This window comes from Eucyclogobius newberryi, unplaced genomic scaffold (genome assembly GCF_026437365.1).
Source record: "Eucyclogobius newberryi isolate DKJ021-1_F unplaced genomic scaffold, fEucNew1.0.hap1 SCAF_123, whole genome shotgun sequence".
Lineage (NCBI taxonomy): Eukaryota > Metazoa > Chordata > Actinopteri > Gobiiformes > Gobiidae > Eucyclogobius > Eucyclogobius newberryi.
Genome location: NW_027315750.1, coordinates 91,032 through 117,999, shown reverse-complemented (window position 1 = coordinate 117,999; position 26,968 = coordinate 91,032). Strand labels below are relative to the sequence as shown.

General features: G+C 45.2%; 10 non-coding genes across 10 annotated transcripts; 4 read left to right on the top strand and 6 right to left on the bottom strand.

Annotated features, from left to right (window-relative positions):
- Positions 1 to 1,006: 1,006 nt before the first annotated feature.
- trnar-ucu (transfer RNA arginine (anticodon UCU)) lies at positions 1,007 to 1,098 on the bottom strand. The gene is given in 2 exon segments: positions 1,007 to 1,043; positions 1,062 to 1,098. It is a non-coding gene; the product is annotated as a tRNA-Arg (tRNA).
- Positions 1,099 to 2,336: 1,238 nt separating this feature from the next.
- On the bottom strand, positions 2,337 to 2,410 carry trnat-agu (transfer RNA threonine (anticodon AGU)). Its single transcript has one exon. It is a non-coding gene; the product is annotated as a tRNA-Thr (tRNA).
- An 86-nt stretch (positions 2,411 to 2,496) lies between these two features.
- trnan-guu (transfer RNA asparagine (anticodon GUU)) lies at positions 2,497 to 2,570 on the bottom strand. Its single transcript has one exon. It is a non-coding gene; the product is annotated as a tRNA-Asn (tRNA).
- A 418-nt stretch (positions 2,571 to 2,988) lies between these two features.
- Positions 2,989 to 3,079, bottom strand: trnar-ucu (transfer RNA arginine (anticodon UCU)). The gene is given in 2 exon segments: positions 2,989 to 3,024; positions 3,043 to 3,079. It is a non-coding gene; the product is annotated as a tRNA-Arg (tRNA).
- Positions 3,080 to 4,318: 1,239 nt separating this feature from the next.
- trnat-agu (transfer RNA threonine (anticodon AGU)) lies at positions 4,319 to 4,392 on the bottom strand. The gene has a single exon. It is a non-coding gene; the product is annotated as a tRNA-Thr (tRNA).
- Positions 4,393 to 8,734: 4,342 nt separating this feature from the next.
- On the top strand, positions 8,735 to 8,807 carry trnaf-gaa (transfer RNA phenylalanine (anticodon GAA)). The gene has a single exon. It is a non-coding gene; the product is annotated as a tRNA-Phe (tRNA).
- Positions 8,808 to 9,709: 902 nt separating this feature from the next.
- Positions 9,710 to 9,781, top strand: trnaq-cug (transfer RNA glutamine (anticodon CUG)). Its single transcript has one exon. It is a non-coding gene; the product is annotated as a tRNA-Gln (tRNA).
- A 2,075-nt stretch (positions 9,782 to 11,856) lies between these two features.
- On the top strand, positions 11,857 to 11,928 carry trnaq-cug (transfer RNA glutamine (anticodon CUG)). Its single transcript has one exon. It is a non-coding gene; the product is annotated as a tRNA-Gln (tRNA).
- Positions 11,929 to 13,908: 1,980 nt separating this feature from the next.
- Positions 13,909 to 13,991, bottom strand: trnal-caa (transfer RNA leucine (anticodon CAA)). Its single transcript has one exon. It is a non-coding gene; the product is annotated as a tRNA-Leu (tRNA).
- A 2,116-nt stretch (positions 13,992 to 16,107) lies between these two features.
- On the top strand, positions 16,108 to 16,217 carry trnal-uaa (transfer RNA leucine (anticodon UAA)). Its single transcript has 2 exons — positions 16,108 to 16,145; positions 16,172 to 16,217. It is a non-coding gene; the product is annotated as a tRNA-Leu (tRNA).
- The last annotated feature ends 10,751 nt before the right edge of the window (positions 16,218 to 26,968 follow it).

Below are 26,968 nucleotides of genomic sequence, written 5' to 3'. Positions count from 1 at the left end.
GACCGGCTGGGTGCCCTTTTATCCATGAGGCACTGCACTGCCTCCGGCAGCCGAGTTCGGGGCCCGGTGAGGGCTCCAGGCTCCAGGGGCTCCGACCCGGAGCCTCCGACCCGCAGAAGGTGCTCCCTGGCCGGGCAAAGTCTGGCCGTGTGCGGGGTGGATGATCCCTGCTCCGCCTCACGCGAGTTCGAGACCGGCTGGGTGCCCTTTTATCCATGAGGCACTGCACTGCCTCCGGCAGCCGAGTTCGGGGCCCGGTGAGGGCTCCAGGCTCCAGGGGCTCCGACCCGAAGCCTCCGACCCGCAGAAGGTGCTCCCTGGCCGGGCAAAGTCTGGCCGTGTGCGGGGTGGATGATCCCTGCTCCGCTTCACGCGAGTTCGAGACCGGCTGGGTGCCCTTTTATCCAAGAATCAAATGGAGTGTGGAGCTTCTACGGGCCTCCAGGGGCACTGCCGACCCAGAGCTGTGCCCCGGCTTCAGTTCTCTGTATCTCAGGAAGTTTTTTATTTATACATTTATTTCATCCATAATCTCTGGCGCCTAAAGGGTTATCAGCCGAGCGCGCTGGCCAATTGCGCCACAGAGACAAACAGCCTGCTCAATAAAATATTTGCGAGTCGACAAGCCGCAATATCTTTTTTTTTAAAGAGAGCCAGCAACATTCGAAAGTTCAGCCCCTGTCCAATCAACTGTGTTTAATGGAGAGCGAGGGCATCAATCTTTCTACCTTTGAGCTAAATCCCCTGTACCAATGTAGCTATAAAAAAACTGGAAGTCTTTCAATCAATCGACTCTCGCCAATTTATTGCGCACTCAATATACTGCAGTTAATCTGGATATTGAGGAAAAATTGCAAGATAATGTTATTTGACATAATGCCGGTGTATTTGCTTACTTTTTCAAGCAGACTTGGCAATTGAACCTCGTTCAGCAGTGCCTTTCATCAGATAGTAAAGCGAGCAGATTTTCCATTGTAAAAAAACTAGTATGTTCGCTCACCATTAGCGACTCTGGTGGGACTCGAACCCACAACCCTTTGAATGCCCTTGCAAATTATGCCTAGAAGTCCAATGCGCTATCCATTGCGCCACAGAGCCCATACATCCTTCCATGATGCTTATTTCCACAAACGCAAAACACGGTTTTCATCCAAAATGGGTCCACATCAGTCATTCCTTGCCAACAAACTGAGATTCAAAAAGTGAAAAGAGTGCAGTTAATCTGTGTGTGCAGGGATACTTTTCCATCTTATTCCAATTTGTAACAGCAGCGCATTTTCTGTCGTTGTAAATGATTTGCATGCTTGAATGGACAACTGAGTAGTAGTAGGTTTGAGATGGGCCGGTAATTATTTAGCACTGTGGCATCAAGACTGCTCTTCTTTAAGACAGGCTTAATGACTGCAGTTTTAAGGATCTTGGGAAAATTCCAGATCCAAGCAACATGTTGACTTTTTGATTGATTGGAGCCAACAGACTGCTCACCATAGACTTTAAAAATCTAGTAGGCAATGCATAAAGGCAGCATGTAGTGGAACTCAGACTTGTGGTGATCTCTTGGAAAGTTTTGTCAGCCACAAATGCAAAATGGGTTAACTCCAGTTGTCTAGCTGGCTGCGTGCTTGTTATCTGCAAATAATGGTATTTTTAATGTTCTGAACTGAGTCTTGCAAAGAAGACTGCAAACTCATTGCACCTGGAGAAATACAGAAACCATCAAAGTAACATTTACCACACTGTAATTTGAAATATTAACCTGCTTTGTCATTAGCAGGTCCAGAGTGTGCCCTTTGCCCTTGGTGGGGCCACTCAGGTGCTGAGTAAGACCAAAGCTTCTGAGGACAGCGCCAAACTCTTTAGAAGAAGACGAGGTTGAGCGGGACGTGAAGGAAGGAAGGAACAGTCACTCACGTACGGGAAACTCCTACCAAGCAGTGGCCAGCCTATAGCACACTGGGATTCTGTGGTAATTGAACCAAATTTAGCAGTTCCTTTCATCAGTTAATAACACAAGCAGGCTTTCCTATTTACCAATGTAGATAACAGGGGTTACAACAGTGACTCTGGTGGGTCTCGAACTCACAGCCTTTGAATGCCTTTGCAACTTTTGTCTGATTCCCCTTTTTCACAAAAGCAAAACAGTCATCCAAAAACGGTCTACATCAATCAATCAATCCTTACCATCAAACTGAGAAACAAGGAGTGAAAAGAGTGCATTTACTCTGTTTATTCAGGGATACTTTTCAATCTCTAATTAAAAAATGTAAAAGAGCTCTTTCAGTGATAAGTTTTTTCTGTACATGTAAACAACTGATTTGCTTGAAAGGCTATCATGAAGGCACTGCTGGGATTTGAACCCAAGATCTCCTGTTTACTAGACAGGCACTTTGACCATCTAAGCCACAGCTCCTCTTAAAAGCTACTCCAACCTGTTTCAGTTAGATATTCAGTGACCAATATTACCTCATATATTTTGCCTGCTATACCTCTTCCAATCGTCCCTGGGTGGGCTCGAACCACCAACCTCCCGGTTAACAGCCGAGCGCGCTGGCCAATTGCGCCACAGAGACAAACAGCCCGCTCAATAAAATATTTGCGAGTCGACAAGCCGCAATATCTTTTTTTTTAAAGAGAGCCAGCAACATTCGAAAGTTCAGCCCCTGTCCAATCAACTGTGTTTAATGGAGAGCGAGGGCATCAATCTTTCTACCTTTGAGCTAAATCCCCTGTACCAATGTAGCTATAAAAAAACTGGAAGTCTTTCAATCAATCGACTCTCGCCAATTTATTGCGCACTCAATATCCTGCAGTTAATCTGGATATTGAGGAAAATGTGCAAGATAATGTTATTTGACATAATGCCGATGTATTTGCTTACTTTTTCAAGCACACTTGGCAATTGAACCTCGTTGAGCAGTGCCTTTCATCAGATAGTAAAGCGAGCAGATTTTCCATTGTAAAAAAACTAGTATGTTCTCTCACCATTAGCTACTCTGGTGGGACTCGAACCCACAACCTTTGAATATCCTTGCAAATTATGCCTAGAAGTCCAATGCGCTATCCATTGCGCCACAGAGCCCATACATCCTTCCATGATGCTCATTTCCACAAACGCAAAACACGGTTTTCATCCAAAATGGGTCCACATCAGTCATTCCTTGCCAACAAACTGAGAATCAAAAAGTGAAAAGAGTGCAGTTAATCTGTGTGTGCAGGGATACTTTTCCATCTTATTCCAATTTGTAACAGCAGCGCATTTTCTGTCGTTGTAAATAATTTGCATGCTTGAATGGACAACTGAGTAGTAGTAGGTTTGAGATGGGCCGGTAATTATTTAGCACTGTGGCATCAAGACTGCTCTTCTTTAAGACAGGCTTAATGACTGCAGTTTTAAGGATCTTGGGAAAATTCCAGATCCAAGCAACATGTTGACTTTTTGATTGATTGGAGCCAACAGACTGCTCACCATAGACTTTAAAAATCTAGTAGGCAATGCATAAAGGCAGCATGTAGTGGAACTCAGACTTGTGGTGATCTCTTGGAAAGTTTTGTCAGCCACAAATGCAAAATGGGTTAACTCCAGTTGTCTAGCTGGCTGCGTGCTTGTTATCTGCAAATAATGGTATTTTTAATGTTCTGAACTGAGTCTTGCAAAGAAGACTGCAAACTCATTGCACCTGGAGAAATACAGAAACCATCAAAGTAACATTTACCACACTGTAATTTGAAATATTAACCTGCTTTGTCATTAGCAGGTCCAGAGTGTGCCCTTTGCCCTTGGTGGGGCCACTCAGGTGCTGAGTAAGACCAAAGCTTCTGAGGACAGCGCCAAACTCTTTAGAAGAAGACGAGGTTGAGCGGGACGTGAAGGAAGGAAGGAACAGTCACTCACGTACGGGAAACTCCTACCAAGCAGTGGCCAGCCTATAGCACACTGGGATTCTGTGGTAATTGAACCAAATTTAGCAGTTCCTTTCATCAGTTAATAACACAAGCAGGCTTTCCTATTTACCAATGTAGATAACAGGGGTTACAACAGTGACTCTGGTGGGTCTCGAACTCACAGCCTTTGAATGCCTTTGCAACTTTTGTCTGATTCCCCTTTTTCACAAAAGCAAAACAGTCATCCAAAAACGGTCTACATCAATCAATCAATCCTTACCATCAAACTGAGAAACAAGGAGTGAAAAGAGTGCATTTACTCTGTTTATTCAGGGATACTTTTCAATCTCTAATTAAAAAATGTAAAAGAGCTCTTTCGGGTGATAAGTTTTTCTGTACATGTAAACAACTGATTTGCTTGATAGGGCTATCATGAAGGCACTGCTGGGATTTGAACCCAGGATCTCCTGTTTACTAGACAGGCACTTTGACCATCTAAGCCACAGCACCTCTTAAAAGCTACTCCAACCTGTTTCAGCTAGATATTCAGTGATCAGTATTACCTCATAGATTTTGCCTGCTATACCTCTTCCAATCGTCCCTGGGTGGGCTCGAACCACCAACCTCCCGGTTAACAGCCGAGCGCGCTGGCCAATTGCGCCACAGAGACAAACAGCCTGTTCAATAAAATATTTGCGAGTCGACAAGCGGCAATATCTTTTTTTTTAAAGAGAGCCAGCAACATTCGAAAGTTCAGCCCCTGTCCAATCAACTGTGTTTAATGGAGAGCGAGGGCATCAATCTTTCTACCTTTGAGCTAAATCCCCTGTACCAATGTAGCTATAAAAAAACTGGAAGTCTTTCAATCAATCGACTCTCGCCAATTTATTGCGCACTCAATATCCTGCAGTTAATCTGGATATTGAGGAAAATGTGCAAGATAATGTTATTTGACATAATGCCGATGTATTTGCTTACTTTTTCAAGCACACTTGGCAATTGAACCTCGTTCAGCAGTGCCTTTCATCAGATAGTAAAGCGAGCAGATTTTCCATTGTAAAAAAACTAGTATGTTCTCTCACCATTAGCGACTCTGGTTGGACTCGAACCCACAACCTTTGAATGCCCTTATAAATTATAGTGTACTATTGCCGAAAAATGACAGAGTCTTTTCAGGTATAGTGTACTATTTCGGTTTTTACTCTAAGTCCCTCAGGGGCATATGGTGCTATACTATGATGGTCAGATCACCTCCAGGCCCCAGGGGAGTGCTTTTCTGGGGGCAAACAGTGCACTGATGATGGGGGATTATTTCATTTTGCTCATTTTGGTGTTTTTTCACATTTTAACCCATTTTCACCCCTTTTGCTCACATCTTCAAACTCGGGCCCTGATTACAAGTTCTGACCAAATGATGACAAACACGGTATTTATTATGTATTTTTTTCATTTTTTTTATTTTTCCAACTTATACATCCATCATTGGTGCCAGGCAGGTTGTGGAGAAAGCAGTGAAGAAAGGAGAGAGCCATCACAGAAAAGATGTCCATCCAGGGTCAAGGTACCCTGCACTTTTACATATCCAAATGACAGCATTTAAAGTTTTTTAGCGTATGGTATCTCTCTTTGCATGGAACCGCACAGAGGCCAACGCCACACTGACGGCACCTGTACTTTGTTTGCCGCCTGCCTTTGGTACGAGAGCGGTCAGAGCACACGGCGCAGTCTGGACGTCCCTCTGCTTGACAAAGCCAATGACGCTCTGTGAGTCTCTGTGGCATTTCACCCTCCGGTCTTGAGCGCCTCTCTTGTTTTTTGGAGTGATCAGCCAGTAATGCATCAATAATGTTCTGAATGTAAACCTTTAAAGGTTTGTGTGGGCCTGGAGTGGATTTGGTGTATATGATGTGTGAGTTGACAATACTTATGCTTATAATGGCATTGAATATGCGATGATACCATTTCCGGGACCTGTGTGGAAAGAGGTATGTCTTCATCCTCTGGTCAGCAGTGTCCACTCCACCCATGTAGGCGTTGTACTGGTCGACACATACAGGTCTTTTGATGTCACGGAAGCCAGTGTCATCTGTCTTGGATCGGATCCTCCTCTGAACACAATCATTTCCATGGACTGTGGACAACATGGTGAGACGTTTAGTATCGTGCCAAGCACAAGCCAGGAGTTTTCCCTTTCTGCAAAAAACTGGGTCATCTCCTTTTTTCAGCCACTTTTACCAAGGCATTTTGGCATCCCCAACCTGGTAATCCTTACCGTCCCACACAGTCCAGTTTCCAAATCTGCTAATTCATTTGCAATTACAGGCGAGGTATAGTAACTGTCCATGTAAATCTCGTGTCCTTTGCCCGTAAAGGGAGAAACCAACTCACGGACAACTGCGTGTGTTGCACTGATGTTGCTTGCATTATTTTTGTACTGTCCAGTGTGCATTGACCAGCGCAAAACATACCCTGAACAGCTTTCACTCAGGGCATACACTCTATAGCCATATTTGTCAGGTTTATTCGGAGAGTAACATTTTAGTGAAGATCTCCCCTTGAAAGCTATTGTCATTTCATCTAAAGAAAGCTCCTTGATTGGACTGTAAACTGCTGCAAATTTGGGAATAATCAAATCTATTATTGGGCGGACTTTGAACAGTTTATCGTGCCCGGGCTCGCCTGTTCTCACATAATCATTATTGTTGACAAAATGAAAGAACGAAAGAATGATTTCAAATCTGTTTCTTGACATTACATTTCCAAATCCAGGCGTTTGTGTAAGCCAAAATGTTCCCCAGTAATCCTCGATTTCAGGTTTCTCAACAAGGCCCATGGAGAGATGCAAAGCGAAGAAAGCTTTCATTTCGGTGACTGATACATCATACCACTCAAGAAATCTTGAATGTGGCTTCAGAATCATAGGTGCCATACACTGATGTGCATATCTATTTGTCTCATCAGTAATGAAAGTCCAAAACTGATCGGTCAGAAAGAGTGACAGAATATCAAATGGATTAGCATCCGTCAGATCCATCTCTCCTGTGTAGCCAACTGGGTCTTCAAAAGGTTTGATCCATGCCTCAAATACCTCGACCTCTCTCAGCATGTCCCAGCTCTCATCCACCGGGCAAGTTTTACTGCAGCCACTGGTTCCACTGGTTCCTCGCCTCCGTCTGTCCTTTGCATCTGTCCGTTGTTTCGAAGTCCCTTCATCTCCACTTGGAAATCCATCGTCACTCTCGGGGAGATAATACCCTTCAGAGTCAGAATCTGCTGTAAATTGCATGCCACGTGTACTTCCTCCAGCCATTTTTTTCCTTACCGGATCTGCCCTGGATCATACCTGGCTAATAAAGGGAAGTTGCACCGAACCGACCAATGACTGAAGTGATTCATTTTCTACTATTATTTCATTAATTTCCTTGTACGGTAAAGTTGCATTTCTGCGACTTTGGCGCTTAAAGGGTTTTAAGAGAGGGAAAAGTATTGCTGCACATCAAGATTGTTTGCACTGTTTGCACTCCTTGTTTCTCATTTTTTGGGCAAGGGATGATTGATGTAAGACTTGTAGCTTTGGATCACCGTTATCCTTCCAAGGAGCAGTCTGCGGTTCCATGGTGTAATGGTTAGCACACTTTGAATCCAGCGATCCGAGTTCAAATCTCAGTGGAACCTTGAGTGCCCCGAGAGTAGCGTTACTCTTTTGAAAAAGTGCAGAAACATGAAGAATCTTTGGGTAAAATCTGTGCTTACCCCCTGAAAGGAGCTAACCAAAGCATACAAACTAAACAAAGCTGTTAAAATCTGGAGCTGGTTTTCTTATGACCAAGCTTATGATTCAACGCCTGGATTACAAAAGGCGTAAACGTTTCACCGCATTGCAACAGAAACTCAAATGAAAAGCATTGACGTTTTGAAGGAATCCTTTGACTTGGAGAGACAGGACTTTTATAGGACTTATTATGAGCAAGAAATGAAACAAAGAAATGACCACTATAATCCTCTGACAGTAATCTTCGTTGAAACCAATCAATCAGAACTTGCGAGGGGAATCATTTCTAAATGATCTCAATGCATTGGTAATCTGGACGACGTTCTGCTAAGTATATTCTAAACCAATGGGAACGAGAAGTGAACCTGGTTTTGTCTGACCAAGAGTGTGGAAATGTAGGAACAGCCCTGAGGAAGACCACAAAATCACATGCCTGAAGGGGAAAAATATGTTTTTTTCACCACACCATGTCAAAGTGCCCATTATTCACAAGGAAATGCTAACTGCTGGAGAACCCAGCAGGCAAACCACTATCAGGTGTTTTGGGGCTGTGCTGTTGCTCAAAAATAATGGACTGAAATTCACAGGGCACTGCAGACTGTTTTTGACTTTGCCATCCCACTCAAATTTAAAACTATGTACTTGGGCCTCAACACTCCTGCCATGGACACAATAAATGGATACCCTTGGAACATACTTTTGGCTGTAGAGAAAAAGGCCATCACAAAGAAATGCTCGACACCAACCACGCCAACGATCAAAGACTTGACTGACATAGTAACAGACATTAGACATTGGATGAATGGAAAACAGTGACATTCAGGCTTAATTTGGATAAGCACTAATTTGATCGACTTTGGACCAAGTAGGACCCCTATTTTCATTTAAATGTGATTTTGTTTTTATTTTATGTTTAGTGCTATTTATGTTCTTTTTATTTCGATTTTTGCTCCCTGGTCGTGTCCTGTATTGTTTTATGTTTCATCGAAAGAAAAGAAAAAAGGACACACAGAACTAGTTCATTTTCTCGCTACGTTATGCCACACGTTTCGCTCCCTTGCCTAATTTGTTGAAAAAGTAGCCAAAATAGCTCAGTTGGGAGAGCGTTAGACTGAAGATTTAAAGGTCCCTGGTTCAATCCCGGGTTTCGGCAGGTGTACCTGAATGTTAGTCTTTTCTCAAAAATACAATGAATAGGAATGCTGGGTCTATTGGATATTTTGCGAGATCAGGACATAAATGGCCTGGAAAGGATCTATAAAACATAAACAGCATGCTTTCGTTGGAACATTGTTAGCATGAACATGTTTGGTAACATGTTTGGTTTTGCTGAATGTTGTACCCAAGACCTTCTGCGTGTAGGGCAGATGTGATGACCACCACACAATGAAACCATGAAGCAGAAGTTTGCCTACTTCAATGCTGCTCTCTTTGATATAGCCCAATGATCAAATGTCATACTTATTTTCAAAACAGGATATCCTGTAGAAAGGTGTGGTTCAACGGTATAGCGGTTAGCGCTCTGAATCCAGAGTTTTTCTTCATTTCTAATTGCAATTAGAGGCGTTACCCTTTTAGGGGTGTGTCAAGATTCTCGCCTCTGTGGCGCAATCGGCTAGCGCGTTCGGCTGTTAACCGAAAGGTTGGCGGTTTGAGCCCACCCAGGGATGACTGCTCACTTTGCCAGAGCAAGCAAGAAATACAATCCCAAAAGTAACCACTGTATGTAATTATGTAAGGAAACCAGGAAATCGTTATGGCGCTGCGGCTTCCTTGGTAAAAGGGCCTGTTTATTAAACAGGAAATGCCTACTCTTTTGTCTATGAAAAATATTTACAAGGACAGAAAAGCCCACAAGAAGAGCCCTCAAACCCATACCTTTGTCCCTCAAGTTTACTGCTGCTACACTTTGCATTAAGAGAGGGAAAAGTATTGCTGCACATCAAGATTATTTGCACTGTTTGCACTCCTTGTTTCTCATTTTTTTGGCAAGGGATGATTGACGTAAAGACTTGTAGCTTTGGATGACCGTTATCCTTCCAAGTAGGAGTCTGCGGTTCCATGGTGTAATGGTTAGCACTCTGGACTCTGAATCCAGTGATCCGAGTTTAAATCTCAGTGGAACCTTGAGTGCCCAGAGAGCAGCGCTACTCTTTTGAAAAAGTGCAGAAACAAGAAGAATCTTTGGGTAAAATCTGTGCTTACCCCCTGAAAGGAGCTAACCAAAGCATACAAACTAAACAAAGCTGTTAAAATCTGGAGCTGGTTTTCTTATGACCAAGCTTATGATTCAACGCCTGGATTACAAAAGGCGTAAACGTTTCACCGCATTGCAAAAGAAAATCAAATGAAAAGCATTGATGTGTTGAAGGAATCCTTTGACTTGGAGAGACAGGACTTTTATAGGACTTATTATAAGCAAGAAATGAAACAAAGAAATGACCACTATAATCCTCTGACAGTAATCTTTGTTGAAACCAATCAATCAGAACTTGCGAGGGGAATCATTTCTAAATGATCTCAATGCATTGGTAATCTGGACAACGTTCTGCTAAGTATATTCTAAACCAATGGGAACGAGAAGTTAACCTGGTTTTGTCTGACCAAGAGTGTGGAAATGTAGGAACAGCCCTGAGGAAGACCACAAAATCACATGCCTGAAGGGGAAAAATATGTTTTTTTCACCACACCATGTCAAAGTGCCCATTATTCACAAGGAAATGCTAACTGCTGGAGAACCCAGCAGGCAAACCACTATCAGGTGTTTTGGGGCTGTGCTGTTGCTCAAAAATAATGGACTGAAATTCACAGGGCACTGCAGACTGTTTTTGACTTTTCCATCCCACTCAAATTTAAAACTATGTACTTGGGCCTCAACACTCCTGCCATGGACACAATAAATGGATACCCTTGGAACATACTTTTGGCTGTAGAGAAAAAGGCCATCACAAAGAAATGCTCGACACCAACCACGCCAACGATCAAAGACTTGACTGACATAGTAACAGACATTAGACATTGGATGAATGGAAAACAGTGACATTCAGGCTTAATTTGGATAAGCACTAATTTGATTGACTTGGACCAAGTAGGACCCTTATTTTCATTTAAATGTGATTTTGTTTTTATTTTATGTTATGTTATGTTTTATGTAACTATTAAGTTCTTTTAATTACGATTTTTGCTCCCTGGTCGTGTCCTGTATTGTTTTATGTTTAATCAAAAGAAAAGAAAAAAGGACACACAGAACTAGTTCATTTTCTCGCTACGTTATTCCTGGTTCAATCCCGGGTTTCGGCATGTGTACCTGAATGTTAGTCTTTGCTCAAAAATACAATGAATAGGAATGCTGGGTCTATTGGATATTTTGCGAGATCAGGACATAAATGGCATGGAAAGGATCTATAAAACATAAACAGCAAGCTTTCGTTGGAACATTGTTAGCATGAACATGTTTGGTAACATATTTGGTTTTGCTGAATGTTGTACCCAAGACCTTCTGAGTGTAGGGCAGATGTGATGACCACCACACAATGAAACCATGAAGCAGAAGTTTGCCTACTTCAATGCTGCTCTCTTTGATATAGCCCAATGATCAAATGTCATACTTATTTTCAAAACAGGACATCCTGTAGAAAGGTGTGGTTCAACGGTATAGCCGTTAGCGCTCTGAATCCAGAGTTTTTCTTCATTTCTTATTGCAATTACAGGCACAAGTCTTTTATGGATATGCCTAGATTCTTGTCTCTGTGGCGCAATCGGCTAGCACATTCGGCGGTTAACCGAAAGGTTGGTGGTTCGAGCCCACCCAGGGACGACTGCTCACCTTGCCAGAGCAAGCAAGAAATACAATCCCAGAAGTAACCACTGTATGTAATTATGTAAGGAAACCAGGAAATCGTTATGGCGCTGCGGCTTCCTTGGTAAAAGGGCCTGTTTATTAAACAGGAAATGCCTACTCTTTTGTCTATGAAAAATATTTACAAGGACAGAAAAGCCCACAAGAAGAGCCCTCAAACCCATACCTTTCTCCCTCAAGTTTACTGCTGCTACACTTTGCATTAAGAGAGGGAAAAGTATTGTTTCACATCAAGATTATTTGCACTGTTTTCACTCCTTGTTTCTCATTTTTTTGGCAAGGGATGATTGACGTAAAGACTTGTAGCTTTGGATGACCGTTATCCTTCCAAGGAGGAGTCTGCGGTTCCATGGTGTAATGGTTAGCACTCTGGACTCTGAATCCAGCGATCCAAGTTCAAATCTCAGTGGAACCTTGAGTGCCCCGAAAGTAGCGTTACTCTTTTGAAAAAGTGCAGAAACATGAAGAATCTTTGGGTAAAATCTGTGCTTACCCCCTGAAAGGAGCCAACCAAAGCATACAAACTAAACAAAGCTGTTAAAATCTGGAGCTGGTTTTCTTATGACCAAGCTTATGATTCAACGCCTGGATTACAAAAGGCGTAAACGTTTCACCGCATTGCAAAAGAAACTCAAATGAAAAGCATTGACGTTTTGAAGGAATCCTTTGACTTGGAGAGACAGGACTTTTATAGGACTTATTATAAGCAAGAAATGAAACAAAGAAATGACCACTATAATCCTCTGACAGTAATCTTCGTTGAAGCCAATCAATCAGAACTTGCGAGGGGAAGAAGAAGAAGAAGAAGAAGAAGAAGAAGAAGAAGAAGAAGAAGAAGAAGAAGAAGAAGAAGAAGAAGAAGAAGAAGAAGAAGAAGAAGAAGAAGAAGAAGGCGGCGGCGGCGGCGGCGGCGGCGACGACGACGAACACCTTATGCTCTCTAAACGCGGGGAAATCGCGTGGACCTCCAAGCCGCCGCTTGAGAGGCGAGGCGAGGAGGAGGAGAAGGAGGAGTAGACAAGTTGGCGCCCATCAGGGAGCTGTGGGACTTGTGGTGCAAGCGACTGCCGCTCATGTACAATCCGGGATCCGAGGTCACCGTAGACGAGAGGCTGGTTTCGTTTAGAGGTGATTTCTTTTATTTAAAAATATGGAGAAAAAAAAGAGAAAATAATAATAATCAATAAATCAATAAATTAATAAATCAATAAATTAATAAATTAATAAATTAATAAATTAATAAATTAATAAATCAATAAATCAATAAATCAATAAATCATGAAAAGTAAATTCAAATTAAATAATATTTGTTGTTCTTGTGTTCTTGTTTTTCCTTCATTATTTTTTTTATTTTTTTTTCCCTTCTTCTTTCTTCGTTCTTCTTTCTTCTTTGACAGGTCGCTGCCCCTTCCCTCAAAGCCGGCGAAGTACGGAATCAAGCTGTGGGTCGCGTGCGACTCGCTGTCCAGTTACGCCTGGAAGATGCAGGTCTACACCGGGAAATCCGATAAGCGCGCGCCTCCGGAGAAGAACCTGGCCACGCGGGTCGTGCTCGATCTCACCGAGGGACTGGGACTGGGAAGGGGGGCCGGGGGGGGCCGCAACGTCACGTGCGACAACTTCTTCACCTCGTACGAGCTCGCCCGCAGGCTATTCTTCGAGAGGGACGGCCTCACCCTGCTGGGGACGCTGCGCGCCAACAGGAGCGAGTTCCCGCGGGAACTGGTCGACACGAAGCGCAGGGCGATCGCGTCTTCCGTCTCGTGTTCACGTTGGGCGAGACCGCGCCGGGGACCTCTTCCAACGGCTACGGCAACGAACGGAGTCCCCTCGGTCGCCTTGGTCTCCTACCTGGCGAAGAAGAGCAAGAACTTGCAGATCCTCACCACGGTGCGGCGCCACCTACGGAGACGGCAATCGCGGCGGCCCTCATCCTGTTCCACAACATGATCGACGTGTCCGCGTACAATGCTTTCGTCCTGTGGCGGGAGCTGAACCTGATGGTCGGCAAACGCCACAGACGCAGGCTGTTCATGGAGCAGCTGGGGAGCGCGCTCGTCGCGCCTCGTATACGCGGGAGGGAGGAAGAAGGGAGGGGGAGGGGGAGGAGAGAGAGGGGGGGGGGAGGAGGAGGAAGAGAACCCGCTGCTGTACCCGCGAAGAGGAAGTGGTGCCGAATATGCCCCAGGAGCAAGGACACTAAAACGACGAACGTGTACCGAGGGTGCCTCGTGCACGTGTGTGGCGAGTGCGCCCCCAGCTACTGCCCGCGCTGCGCTCGGACCTAAGTATCTGTCGACCTTACGATCGCTGCCGTTGCCGCCGTTGCCTTGCCGCCGCCAAAAATTTCCTGTGTTGTGTTTTTTTTTTTTTTTATATTTGTCCAAGAAGCTAATACCAGGAATGGGATCCGAACCCACGAGGGCCACCGCCCGTCGGATCTTGAGTCCGAAGCCTTAACCGCTCGGCCATCCTGGTGAAAGCCTATAATGGCATTGCTCGCTTGTAAATGGGGTGTCGATCGGTCGGTCGGTCGGTCGCCGCCGCCGCCACGCTATTTTTAATAAAGAATGCGACAACGCCGAAAAGAGAAAAATAATATATAGATATTTTTTTAAATGCTATTGTGTCAATTTTTATTTTATTTTAAATAATAAGGATGAAAAAAAAAATTAAACAATTATGTCCTTATGATGAAGAAGTAGAGAGAAAGAGAGAGAAAGAGAAAGAGAGAAAGAGAGAGAGAGAGAAAGAGAGAGAGAGTAAAACGGGCGCGTGCGCAATTTCGACACCTGCAGGTCAAGCCGGGGAGGTGGCATGGCTTACTAATGATAATACTTACAGGGGGCGGTGTATCAGCGTATCGTTGTGGCCGAGCGGTTAAGGCGACGGACTCCATATCCATTGGGAGTTTACCCTGCGTTTCAAAAATGCTACTCGAACTTGTTAGTCGATATTCATTGACCAATTTTGCCTCGTAGACTTTGCCTGCAATTGCTCTTCCTATCGTCCCTGGGTGGGCTCGAACTACCAACCTCCCGGTTAACAGCCGGGCGCGCTACCCAATTGCGCCACAGAGTCATACAGCCCACATAGTATAATAATTGCGACTCTACAATCCGCAATATCTTTTTTTTTTTTAAAGCGAGCCAGCAACATTCGAAAGTTCAGCCCCTGTCCAATCAACTGTGTTTAATGGAGAGCGAGGGCATCAATCTTTCTACCTTTAAGCTAAATCCCCTGTACCAATTTAGCTATAAAAAAACTGGAAGTTTTTCAATCAATCGACTCTCGCCAATTTATTGCACACTCAATATACTGCAGTTAATCTGGATATTGAGGAAAAATTGCAAGATAATGTTATTTGACATAATGCCGATGTATTTGCTTACTTTTTCAAGCACACTTGGCAATTGAACCTTGTTCAGCAGTGCCTTTCATCAGATAGTAAAGCGAGCAGACTTTCCAGTGTAAAAAACAAATATGTTCTCTCACCATTAGCGACTCATTGCGCCACAGTACCCATACATCCTTCCATGATGCTCATTTCCACAAACGCAAAACACGGTTTTCATCCAAAATGGGTCCACATCAGTCATTCCTTGCCAACAAACTGAGAATCAAAAAGTGAAAAGAGTGCAGTGTAGGGGAATGGAGATGGACATCGCCACGCGCCGCCTCGCGCCACCGCTGCCGCCCCGCGTCACGGACATCACGGCACGCCACTGCCTTCGCCCGCCACACCGCTCCACGCCGCTGCCTCGCCACGGATCTCGTCCGCGGACAAGGACCAGCCGGACCGAGTTCTACAAAATCTTAAGCCGACTTCAGTGTGCGGTTCTTTTGTGGCGTGATTTGGGTAGAACTCAGCTGTTCCTCCTCCCTTAGCTTCTCACTTTCCATCTTTTTGATATAGATTATTATAGACACGTTTGATTATCAAAGGCAAAACCCTGGTTTAACATTATCTGCATGAAATCTGCTGTTAAATCTGATATAACATCACCTGTGATTTACCTGTGCGCATTTCTGCTCCGGTGCCCTTTTTGATTGCCCTTTTGATAAATAAACTACACGAAAGAGTTATTGACTATTGTTTGTTTGATTAGACTATGCGTAAGTCCCTGAATCGTGAAACACCCTTCAGACCTTTTAACGAGCGCGATTAAGGACCGTATCTTAGCTTTTTGGGTTTTACCCTGGTGCCCCGTCTTGTCTCGTTTCTGCTAAGAAATCTTCCTTAATCGTAAACTGAATACCTGTAGTTTGAGACCCTACACAAGGATGTGAATAGCCTGTTGGCTCCTGCTTCACTAAAGGTTCTATATCCATTCACTACACAGCTTTCTTGGATGCACTACTGCTGTTACGGCTCTCGACTGACATCTCAATTGCAATAGACTTTAAAAAGAAGCATTAGCTTGATGTGGACTTTTAAAGGACGTAGTAGTTTGATGTGACAACAACCACATCAAACTCCTTTAAAAAGAGACAGCAGTTTGATGTGTTTTTTTACCAAAGTATAGGTACGGTCATTTGTGCTACTGTAATAACGAATCCGAGCCTGTATACTCACAGTTCACACAAATAAAGTGTCAGGATGGCCGAGTGGTCTAAGGTGCCAGCCTTAAGGTAAACCCCTTCCTCGCCACAGGGGATTCTGGTCTCTGAATGGAGGCGTGGGTTCAAATCCCACTCCTGACAAAAAAAATTATTTCCTTTGGAAAGGAAGCCATTTTTACACCCTAAATTACAAGCACATATGCGTGACAATGGACTGAAAACTTGTCGTATTGGCTTAACCCTTTAAGCGCCAAAGTTGCAGAAATGCAACTTTACCGTACAAGGAAATTAATGAAATAATAGTAGAAAATGAATCACTTCAGTCATTGGTCGGTTCGGTGCAGCTTCCCTTTATTAGCCAGGTATGATCCAGGGCAGATCCGGTAAGGAAAAAAATGGCTGGAGGAAGTACACGTGGCATGCAATTTACAGCAGATTCTGACTCTGAAGGGTATTATCTCCCCGAGAGTGACGATGGATTTCCAAGTGGAGATGAAGGGACTTCGAAACAACGGACAGGTGCAAAGGACAGACGGAGGCGAGGAACCAGTGGAACCAGTGGCTGCAGTAAAACTTGCCCGGTGGATGAGAGCTGGGACATGCTGAGAGAGGTCGAGGTATTTGAGGCATGGATCAAACCTTTTGAAGACCCAGTTGGCTACACAGGAGAGATGGATCTGATGGATGCTAATCCATTTGATATTCTGTCACTCTTTCTGACCGATCAGTTTTGGACTTTCATTACTGATGAGACAAATAGATATGCACATCAGTGTATGGCACCTATGATTCTGAAGCCACATTCAAGATTTCTTGAGTGGTATGATGTATCAGTCACCGAAATGAAAGCTTTCTTCGCTTTGCATCTCTCCATGGGCCTTGTTGAGAAACCTGAAATTGAGGATTACTGGGGAACATTTTGGCTTACACAAACGCCTGGATTTGGAAATGTAATGTCAAGAAACAGATTTGAAATCATTCTTTCGTTCTTTCATTTTGTCAACAATAATGATTATGTGAGAACAGGCGAGCCCGGGCACGATAAACTGTTCAAAGTCCGCCCAATAATAGATTTGATTATTCCCAAATTTGCAGCAGTTTACAGTCCAATCAAGGAGCTTTCTTTAGATGAAATGACAATAGCTTTCAAGGGGAGATCTTCACTAAAATGTTACTCTCCGAATAAACCTGACAAATATGGCTATAGAGTGTATGCCCTGAGTGAAAGCTGTTCAGGGTATGTTTTGCGCTGGTCAATGCACACTGGACAGTACAAAAATAATGCAAGCAACATCAGTGCAACACACGCAGTTGTCCGTGAGTTGGTTTCTCCCTTTACGGGCAAAGGACACGAGATTTACATGGACAGTTACTATACCTCGCCTGTAATTGCAAATGAATTAGCAGATTTGGAAACTGGACTGTGTGGGACGGTAAGGATTACCAGGTTGGGGATGCCAAAATGCCTTGGTAAAAGTGTCTTACAGCTGAAAAAAGGAGATGACCCAGTTTTTTGCAGAAAGGGAAAACTCCTGGCTTGTGCTTGGCACGATACTAAACGTCTCACCATGTTGTCCACAGTCTATGGAAATGATTGTGTTCAGAGGAGGATCCGATCCAAGACAGATGACACTGGCTTCCGTGACATCAAAAGACCTGTATGTGTCGACCAGTACAACGCCTACATGGGTGGAGTGGACACTGCTGACCAGAGGATGAAGACATACCTCTTTCCACACAGGTCCCGGAAATGGTATCATCGCATATTCAATGCCATTATAAGCATAAGTATTGTCAACTCACACATCATATACACCAAATCCACTCCAGGCCCACACAAACCTTTAAAGGTTTACATTCAGAACATTATTGATGCATTACTGGCTGATCACTCCAAAAAACAAGAGAGGCGCTCAAGACCGGAGGGTGAAATGCCACAGAGACTCACAGAGCGTCATTGGCTTTGTCAAGCAGAGCGACGTCCAGACTGCGCCGTGTGCTCTGACCGCTCTCGTACCAAAGGCAGGCGGCAAACAAAGTACAGGTGCCGTCAGTGTGGCGTTGGCCTCTGTGCGGTTCCATGCAACGAGAGATACCATACGCTAAAAAACTTTAAATGCTGTCATTTGGATATGTAAAAGTGCAGGGTACCTTGACCCTGGATGGACATCTTTTCTGTGATGGCTCTCTCCTTTCTTCACTGCTTTCTCCACAACCTGCCTGGCACCAATGATGGATGTATAAGTTGGAAAAATAAAAAAAATGAAAAAAATACATAATAAATACCGTGTTTGTCATCATTTGGTCAGAACTTGTAATCAGGGCCCGAGTTTGAAGATGTGAGCAAAAGGGGTGAAAATGGGTTAAAATGTGAAAGAAACACCAAAATGAGCAAAATGAAATAATCCCCCATCATCAGTGCACTGTTTGCCCCCAGAAAAGCACTCCCCTGGGGCCTGGAGGTGATCTGACCACCAGAATATAGTACCATATACCCCTGCTGGACTTAGAAAAAAAACCGAGCTTCCAGCCAATAGTACACTATACCCGAGGGACTCTGTCGTTTTTCGGCAATAGTACACTATACCCGAGGGACTCTGTCGTTTTTCGGCAATAGTACACTATACCCGAGGGACTCTGTCGTTTTTCGGCAATAGTACACTATACCCGAGCGACTCTGTCGTTTTTCCGGGCCGTAGTATGAAGTTGTGAGCAAAAGGGGTGAAAATGGGTTAAAATGTGAAAAAACACCAAAATGAGCAAAATGAAATAATCCCCCATCATCAGTGCACTGTTTGCCCCCAGAAAAGCACTCCCCTGGGGCCTGGAGGTGATCTGACCATCATAGTATAGCACCATATGCCCCTGAGGGACTTAGAGTAAAAACCGAAATAGTACACTATACCTGAAAAGACTCTGTCATTTTTCGGCAATAGTACACTATACCCGAGCGACTCTGTCGTTTTTCCGGGCCGTAGTATAAAGTTGTGAGCAAAAGGGGTGAAAATGGGTTAAAATGTGAAAAAACACCAAAATGAGCAAAATGAAATAATCCCCCATCATCAGTGCACTGTTTGCCCCCAGAAAAGCACTCCCCTGGGGCCTGGAGGTGATCTGACCATCATAGTATAGCACCATATGCCCCTGAGGGACTTAGAGTAAAAACCGAAATAGTACACTATACCTAAAGACTCTGTCGTTTTTCGGCAATAGTACACTATATACCGTTGGACTTAGTCGTTTTTTGGGCTCGTGGAAATAAGCGTTCAGCTCAAGAGTCGAGGGCTAAATCACGCTGCTCCCGAGAAATTCCTACGCTGCTCTCACGCGGGATGTGCAAAATGGTAATGCTGGGAGGGACGGGCGGGCGGTTTTTGAGAATGACGTTTTTCGCAATCGAAACAGGTACATTTCCTGGTTGTGCGGCTACCGGGCAAGGAGCTCGTTTGACGGGCACACGAGAACCGCGATCGATGGGCCCCGTTCTGGTTTTATCCAGCTTCCAAGGCTCCTTCACAGCCGTAATCTCAAGTCATGGTTCGGAGGTGCGGAGGTGAGCGTCGGATCACGGAGCCTCTGAATGGAGCCCCGCCCTCCGCGCTCCTCCGCGCTCTAAGCGCCGCTCAGACCCGGCATGAGAGGGTCTATTTTCGGCTTGATTTTACCAGACTCCCGGGCACTTCCAGAAGCTTGCTGTTTGCTCTGATTGCTCGGGGCAGAGCACAGTGTCACGCTGACCACGGGCTGTACGTGGAGGTGAGAGCTGGTTGTAAGGCGGATCACGGAGCCTCTGAATGGAGCCCCACGCTCCGCGCTCCTCCGCGCTCTAAGCGCCGCTCAGACCCGGCATGAGAGGGTCTATTTTCGGCTTGATTTTACCAGACTCGTGGGCACTTCCAGAAGCTTGCTGTTTGCTCTGATTGTTCGGGGCAGAGCACAGTGTCACGCTGACCACGGGCTGTACGTGGAGGTGAGAGCTGGTTGTAAGGCGGATCACGGAGCCTCTGAATGGAGCCCCACGCTCCGCGCTCCTCCGCGCTCTAAGCGCCGCTCAGACCGGGCATGAGAGGGTCTATTTTCGGCTTGATTTTACCAGACTCCCGGGCACTTCCAGAAGCTTCCTGTTTGCTCTGATTGCTCGGGGCAGAGCACAGTGTCACGCTGACCACGGGCTGTACGTGGAGGTGAGAGCTGGTTGTAAGGCGGATCACGGAGCCTCTGAATGGAGCCCCACGCTCCGCGCTCCTCCGCGCTCTAAGCGCCGCTCAGACCGGGCATGAGAGGGTCTATTTTCGGCTTGATTTTACCAGACTCCCGGGCACTCCTCGCCACAGGGGATTCTGGTCTCTGAATGGAGGCGTGGGTTCAAATCCCACTCCTGACAAAAAAAATTATTTCCTTTGGAAAGGAAGCCATTTTTACACCCTAAATTACAAGCACATATGCGTGACAATGGACTGAAAACTTGTCGTATTGGCTTAACCCTTTAAGCGCCAAAGTTGCAGAAATGCAACTTTACCGTACAAGGAAATTAATGAAATAATAGTAGAAAATGAATCACTTCAGTCATTGGTCGGTTCGGTGCAACTTCCCTTTATTAGCCAGGTATGATCCAGGGCAGATCCGGTAAGGAAAAAAATGGCTGGAGGAAGTACACGTGGCATGCAATTTACAGCAGATTCTGACTCTGAAGGGTATTATCTCCCCGAGAGTGACGATGGATTTCCAAGTGGAGATGAAGGGACTTCGAAACAACGGACAGGTGCAAAGGACAGACGGAGGCGAGGAACCAGTGGAACCAGTGGCTGCAGTAAAACTTGCCCGGTGGATGAGAGCTGGGACATGCTGAGAGAGGTCGAGGTATTTGAGGCATGGATCAAACCTTTTGAAGACCCAGTTGGCTACACAGGAGAGATGGATCTGACGGATGCTAATCCATTTGATATTCTGTCACTCTTTCTGACCGATCAGTTTTGGACTTTCATTACTGATGAGACAAATAGATATGCACATCAGTGTATGGCACCTATGATTCTGAAGCCACATTCAAGATTTCTTGAGTGGTATGATGTATCAGTCACCGAAATGAAAGCTTTCTTCGCTTTGCATCTCTCCATGGGCCTTGTTGAGAAACCTGAAATTGAGGATTACTGGGGAACATTTTGGCTTACACAAACGCCTGGATTTGGAAATGTAATGTCAAGAAACAGATTTGAAATCATTCTTTCGTTCTTTCATTTTGTCAACAATAATGATTATGTGAGAACAGGCGAGCCCGGGCACGATAAACTGTTCAAAGTCCGCCCAATAATAGATTTGATTATTCCCAAATTTGCAGCAGTTTACAGTCCAATCAAGGAGCTTTCTTTAGATGAAATGACAATAGCTTTCAAGGGGAGATCTTCACTAAAATGTTACTCTCCGAATAAACCTGACAAATATGGCTATAGAGTGTATGCCCTGAGTGAAAGCTGTTCAGGGTATGTTTTGCGCTGGTCAATGCACACTGGACAGTACAAAAATAATGCAAGCAACATCAGTGCAACACACGCAGTTGTCCGTGAGTTGGTTTCTCCCTTTAGGGGCAAAGGACACGAGATTTACATGGACAGTTACTATACCTCGCCTGTAATTGCAAATGAATTAGCAGATTTGGAAACTGGACTGTGTGGGACGGTAAGGATTACCAGGTTGGGGATGCCAAAATGCCTTGGTAAAAGTGTCTTACAGCTGAAAAAAGGAGATGACCCAGTTTTTTGCAGAAAGGGAAAACTCCTGGCTTGTGCTTGGCACGATACTAAACGTCTCACCATGTTGTCCACAGTCTATGGAAATGATTGTGTTCAGAGGAGGATCCGATCCAAGACAGATGACACTGGCTTCCGTGACATCAAAAGACCTGTATGTGTCGACCAGTACAACGCCTACATGGGTGGAGTGGACACTGCTGACCAGAGGATGAAGACATACCTCTTTCCACACAGGTCCCGGAAATGGTATCATCGCATATTCAATGCCATTATAAGCATAAGTATTGTCAACTCACACATCATATACACCAAATCCACTCCAGGCCCACACAAACCTTTAAAGGTTTACATTCAGAACATTATTGATGCATTACTGGCTGATCACTCCAAAAAACAAGAGAGGCGCTCAAGACCGGAGGGTGAAATGCCACAGAGACTCACAGAGCGTCATTGGCTTTGTCAAGCAGAGCGACGTCCAGACTGCGCCGTGTGCTCTGACCGCTCTCGTACCAAAGGCAGGCGGCAAACAAAGTACAGGTGCCGTCAGTGTGGCGTTGGCCTCTGTGCGGTTCCATGCAACGAGAGATACCATACGCTAAAAAACTTTAAATGCTGTCATTTGGATATGTAAAAGTGCAGGGTACCTTGACCCTGGATGGACATCTTTTCTGTGATGGCTCTCTCCTTTCTTCACTGCTTTCTCCACAACCTGCCTGGCACCAATGATGGATGTATAAGTTGGAAAAATAAAAAAAATGAAAAAAATACATAATAAATACCGTGTTTGTCATCATTTGGTCAGAACTTGTAATCAGGGCCCGAGTTTGAAGATGTGAGCAAAAGGGGTGAAAATGGGTTAAAATGTGAAAGAAACACCAAAATGAGCAAAATGAAATAATCCCCCATCATCAGTGCACTGTTTGCCCCCAGAAAAGCACTCCCCTGGGGCCTGGAGGTGATCTGACCACCAGAATATAGTACCATATACCCCTGCTGGACTTAGAAAAAAAACCGAGCTTCCAGCCAATAGTACACTATACCCGAGGGACTCTGTCGTTTTTCGGCAATAGTACACTATACCCGAGGGACTCTGTCGTTTTTCGGCAATAGTACACTATACCCGAGGGACTCTGTCGTTTTTCGGCAATAGTACACTATACCCGAGGGACTCTGTCGTTTTTCGGCAATAGTACACTATACCCGAGGGACTCTGTCGTTTTTCCGGGCCGTAGTATGAAGTTGTGAGCAAAAGGGGTGAAAATGGGTTAAAATGTGAAAAAACACCAAAATGAGCAAAATGAAATAATCCCCCATCATCAGTGCACTGTTTGCCCCCAGAAAAGCACTCCCCTGGGGCCTGGAGGTGATCTGACCATCATAGTATAGCACCATATGCCCCTGAGGGACTTAGAGTAAAAACCGAAATAGTACACTATACCTGAAAAGACTCTGTCATTTTTCGGCAATAGTACACTATACCCGAGCGACTCTGTCGTTTTTCCGGGCCGTAGTATGAAGTTGTGAGCAAAAGGGGTGAAAATGGGTTAAAATGTGAAAAAACACCAAAATGAGCAAAATGAAATAATCCCCCATCATCAGTGCACTGTTTGCCCCCAGAAAAGCACTCCCCTGGGGCCTGGAGGTGATCTGACCATCATAGTATAGCACCATATGCCCCTGAGGGACTTAGAGTAAAAACCGAAATAGTACACTATACCTGAAAAGACTCTGTCATTTTTCGGCAATAGTACACTATACCCGAGCGACTCTGTCGTTTTTCCAAGCCGTAGTATGAAGTTGTGAGCAAAAGGGGTGAAAATGGGTTAAAATGTGAAAAAACACCAAAATGAGCAAAATGAAATAATCCCCCATCATCAGTGCACTGTTTGCCCCCAGAAAAGCACTCCCCTGGGGCCTGGAGGTGATCTGACCATCATAGTATAGCACCATATGCCCCTGAGGGACTTAGAGTAAAAACCGAAATAGTACACTATACCTGAAAAGACTCTGTCATTTTTCGGCAATAGTACACTATACCCGAGCGACTCTGTCGTTTTTCCGGGCCGTAGTATAAAGTTGTGAGCAAAAGGGGTGAAAATGGGTTAAAATGTGAAAAAACACCAAAATGAGCAAAATGAAATAATCCCCCATCATCAGTGCACTGTTTGCCCCCAGAAAAGCACTCCCCTGGGGCCTGGAGGTGATCTGACCATCATAGTATAGCACCATATGCCCCTGAGGGACTTAGAGTAAAAACCGAAATAGTACACTATACCTAAAGACTCTGTCGTTTTTCGGCAATAGTACACTATATACCGTTGGACTTAGTCGTTTTTTGGGCTCGTGGAAATAAGCGTTCAGCTCAAGAGTCGAGGGCTAAATCACGCTGCTCCCGAGAAATTCCTACGCTGCTCTCACGCGGGATGTGCAAAATGGTAATGCTGGGAGGGACGGGCGGGCGGTTTTTGAGAATGACGTTTTTCGCAATCGAAACAGGTACATTTCCTGGTTGTGCGGCTACCGGGCAAGGAGCTCGTTTGACGGGCACACGAGAACCGCGATCGATGGGCCCCGTTCTGGTTTTATCCAGCTTCCAAGGCTCCTTCACAGCCGTAATCTCAAGTCATGGTTCGGAGGTGCGGAGGTGAGCGTCGGATCACGGAGCCTCTGAATGGAGCCCCGCCCTCCGCGCTCCTCCGCGCTCTAAGCGCCGCTCAGACCCGGCATGAGAGGGTCTATTTTCGGCTTGATTTTACCAGACTCCCGGGCACTTCCAGAAGCTTGCTGTTTGCTCTGATTGCTCGGGGCAGAGCACAGTGTCACGCTGACCACGGGCTGTACGTGGAGGTGAGAGCTGGTTGTAAGGCGGATCACGGAGCCTCTGAATGGAGCCCCACGCTCCGCGCTCCTCCGCGCTCTAAGCGCCGCTCAGACCCGGCATGAGAGGGTCTATTTTCGGCTTGATTTTACCAGACTCGTGGGCACTTCCAGAAGCTTGCTGTTTGCTCTGATTGTTCGGGGCAGAGCACAGTGTCACGCTGACCACGGGCTGTACGTGGAGGTGAGAGCTGGTTGTAAGGCGGATCACGGAGCCTCTGAATGGAGCCCCACGCTCCGCGCTCCTCCGCGCTCTAAGCGCCGCTCAGACCGGGCATGAGAGGGTCTATTTTCGGCTTGATTTTACCAGACTCCCGGGCACTTCCAGAAGCTTCCTGTTTGCTCTGATTGCTCGGGGCAGAGCACAGTGTCACGCTGACCACGGGCTGTACGTGGAGGTGAGAGCTGGTTGTAAGGCGGATCACGGAGCCTCTGAATGGAGCCCCACGCTCCGCGCTCCTCCGCGCTCTAAGCGCCGCTCAGACCGGGCATGAGAGGGTCTATTTTCGGCTTGATTTTACCAGACTCCCGGGCACTCCTCGCCACAGGGGATTCTGGTCTCTGAATGGAGGCGTGGGTTCAAATCCCACTCCTGACAAAAAAAATTATTTCCTTTGGAAAGGAAGCCATTTTTACACCCTAAATTACAAGCACATATGCGTGACAATGGACTGAAAACTTGTCGTATTGGCTTAACCCTTTAAGCGCCAAAGTTGCAGAAATGCAACTTTACCGTACAAGGAAATTAATGAAATAATAGTAGAAAATGAATCACTTCAGTCATTGGTCGGTTCGGTGCAACTTCCCTTTATTAGCCAGGTATGATCCAGGGCAGATCCGGTAAGGAAAAAAATGGCTGGAGGAAGTACACGTGGCATGCAATTTACAGCAGATTCTGACTCTGAAGGGTATTATCTCCCCGAGAGTGACGATGGATTTCCAAGTGGAGATGAAGGGACTTCGAAACAACGGACAGGTGCAAAGGACAGACGGAGGCGAGGAACCAGTGGAACCAGTGGCTGCAGTAAAACTTGCCCGGTGGATGAGAGCTGGGACATGCTGAGAGAGGTCGAGGTATTTGAGGCATGGATCAAACCTTTTGAAGACCCAGTTGGCTACACAGGAGAGATGGATCTGACGGATGCTAATCCATTTGATATTCTGTCACTCTTTCTGACCGATCAGTTTTGGACTTTCATTACTGATGAGACAAATAGATATGCACATCAGTGTATGGCACCTATGATTCTGAAGCCACATTCAAGATTTCTTGAGTGGTATGATGTATCAGTCACCGAAATGAAAGCTTTCTTCGCTTTGCATCTCTCCATGGGCCTTGTTGAGAAACCTGAAATTGAGGATTACTGGGGAACATTTTGGCTTACACAAACGCCTGGATTTGGAAATGTAATGTCAAGAAACAGATTTGAAATCATTCTTTCGTTCTTTCATTTTGTCAACAATAATGATTATGTGAGAACAGGCGAGCCCGGGCACGATAAACTGTTCAAAGTCCGCCCAATAATAGATTTGATTATTCCCAAATTTGCAGCAGTTTACAGTCCAATCAAGGAGCTTTCTTTAGATGAAATGACAATAGCTTTCAAGGGGAGATCTTCACTAAAATGTTACTCTCCGAATAAACCTGACAAATATGGCTATAGAGTGTATGCCCTGAGTGAAAGCTGTTCAGGGTATGTTTTGCGCTGGTCAATGCACACTGGACAGTACAAAAATAATGCAAGCAACATCAGTGCAACACACGCAGTTGTCCGTGAGTTGGTTTCTCCCTTTAGGGGCAAAGGACACGAGATTTACATGGACAGTTACTATACCTCGCCTGTAATTGCAAATGAATTAGCAGATTTGGAAACTGGACTGTGTGGGACGGTAAGGATTACCAGGTTGGGGATGCCAAAATGCCTTGGTAAAAGTGTCTTACAGCTGAAAAAAGGAGATGACCCAGTTTTTTGCAGAAAGGGAAAACTCCTGGCTTGTGCTTGGCACGATACTAAACGTCTCACCATGTTGTCCACAGTCTATGGAAATGATTGTGTTCAGAGGAGGATCCGATCCAAGACAGATGACACTGGCTTCCGTGACATCAAAAGACCTGTATGTGTCGACCAGTACAACGCCTACATGGGTGGAGTGGACACTGCTGACCAGAGGATGAAGACATACCTCTTTCCACACAGGTCCCGGAAATGGTATCATCGCATATTCAATGCCATTATAAGCATAAGTATTGTCAACTCACACATC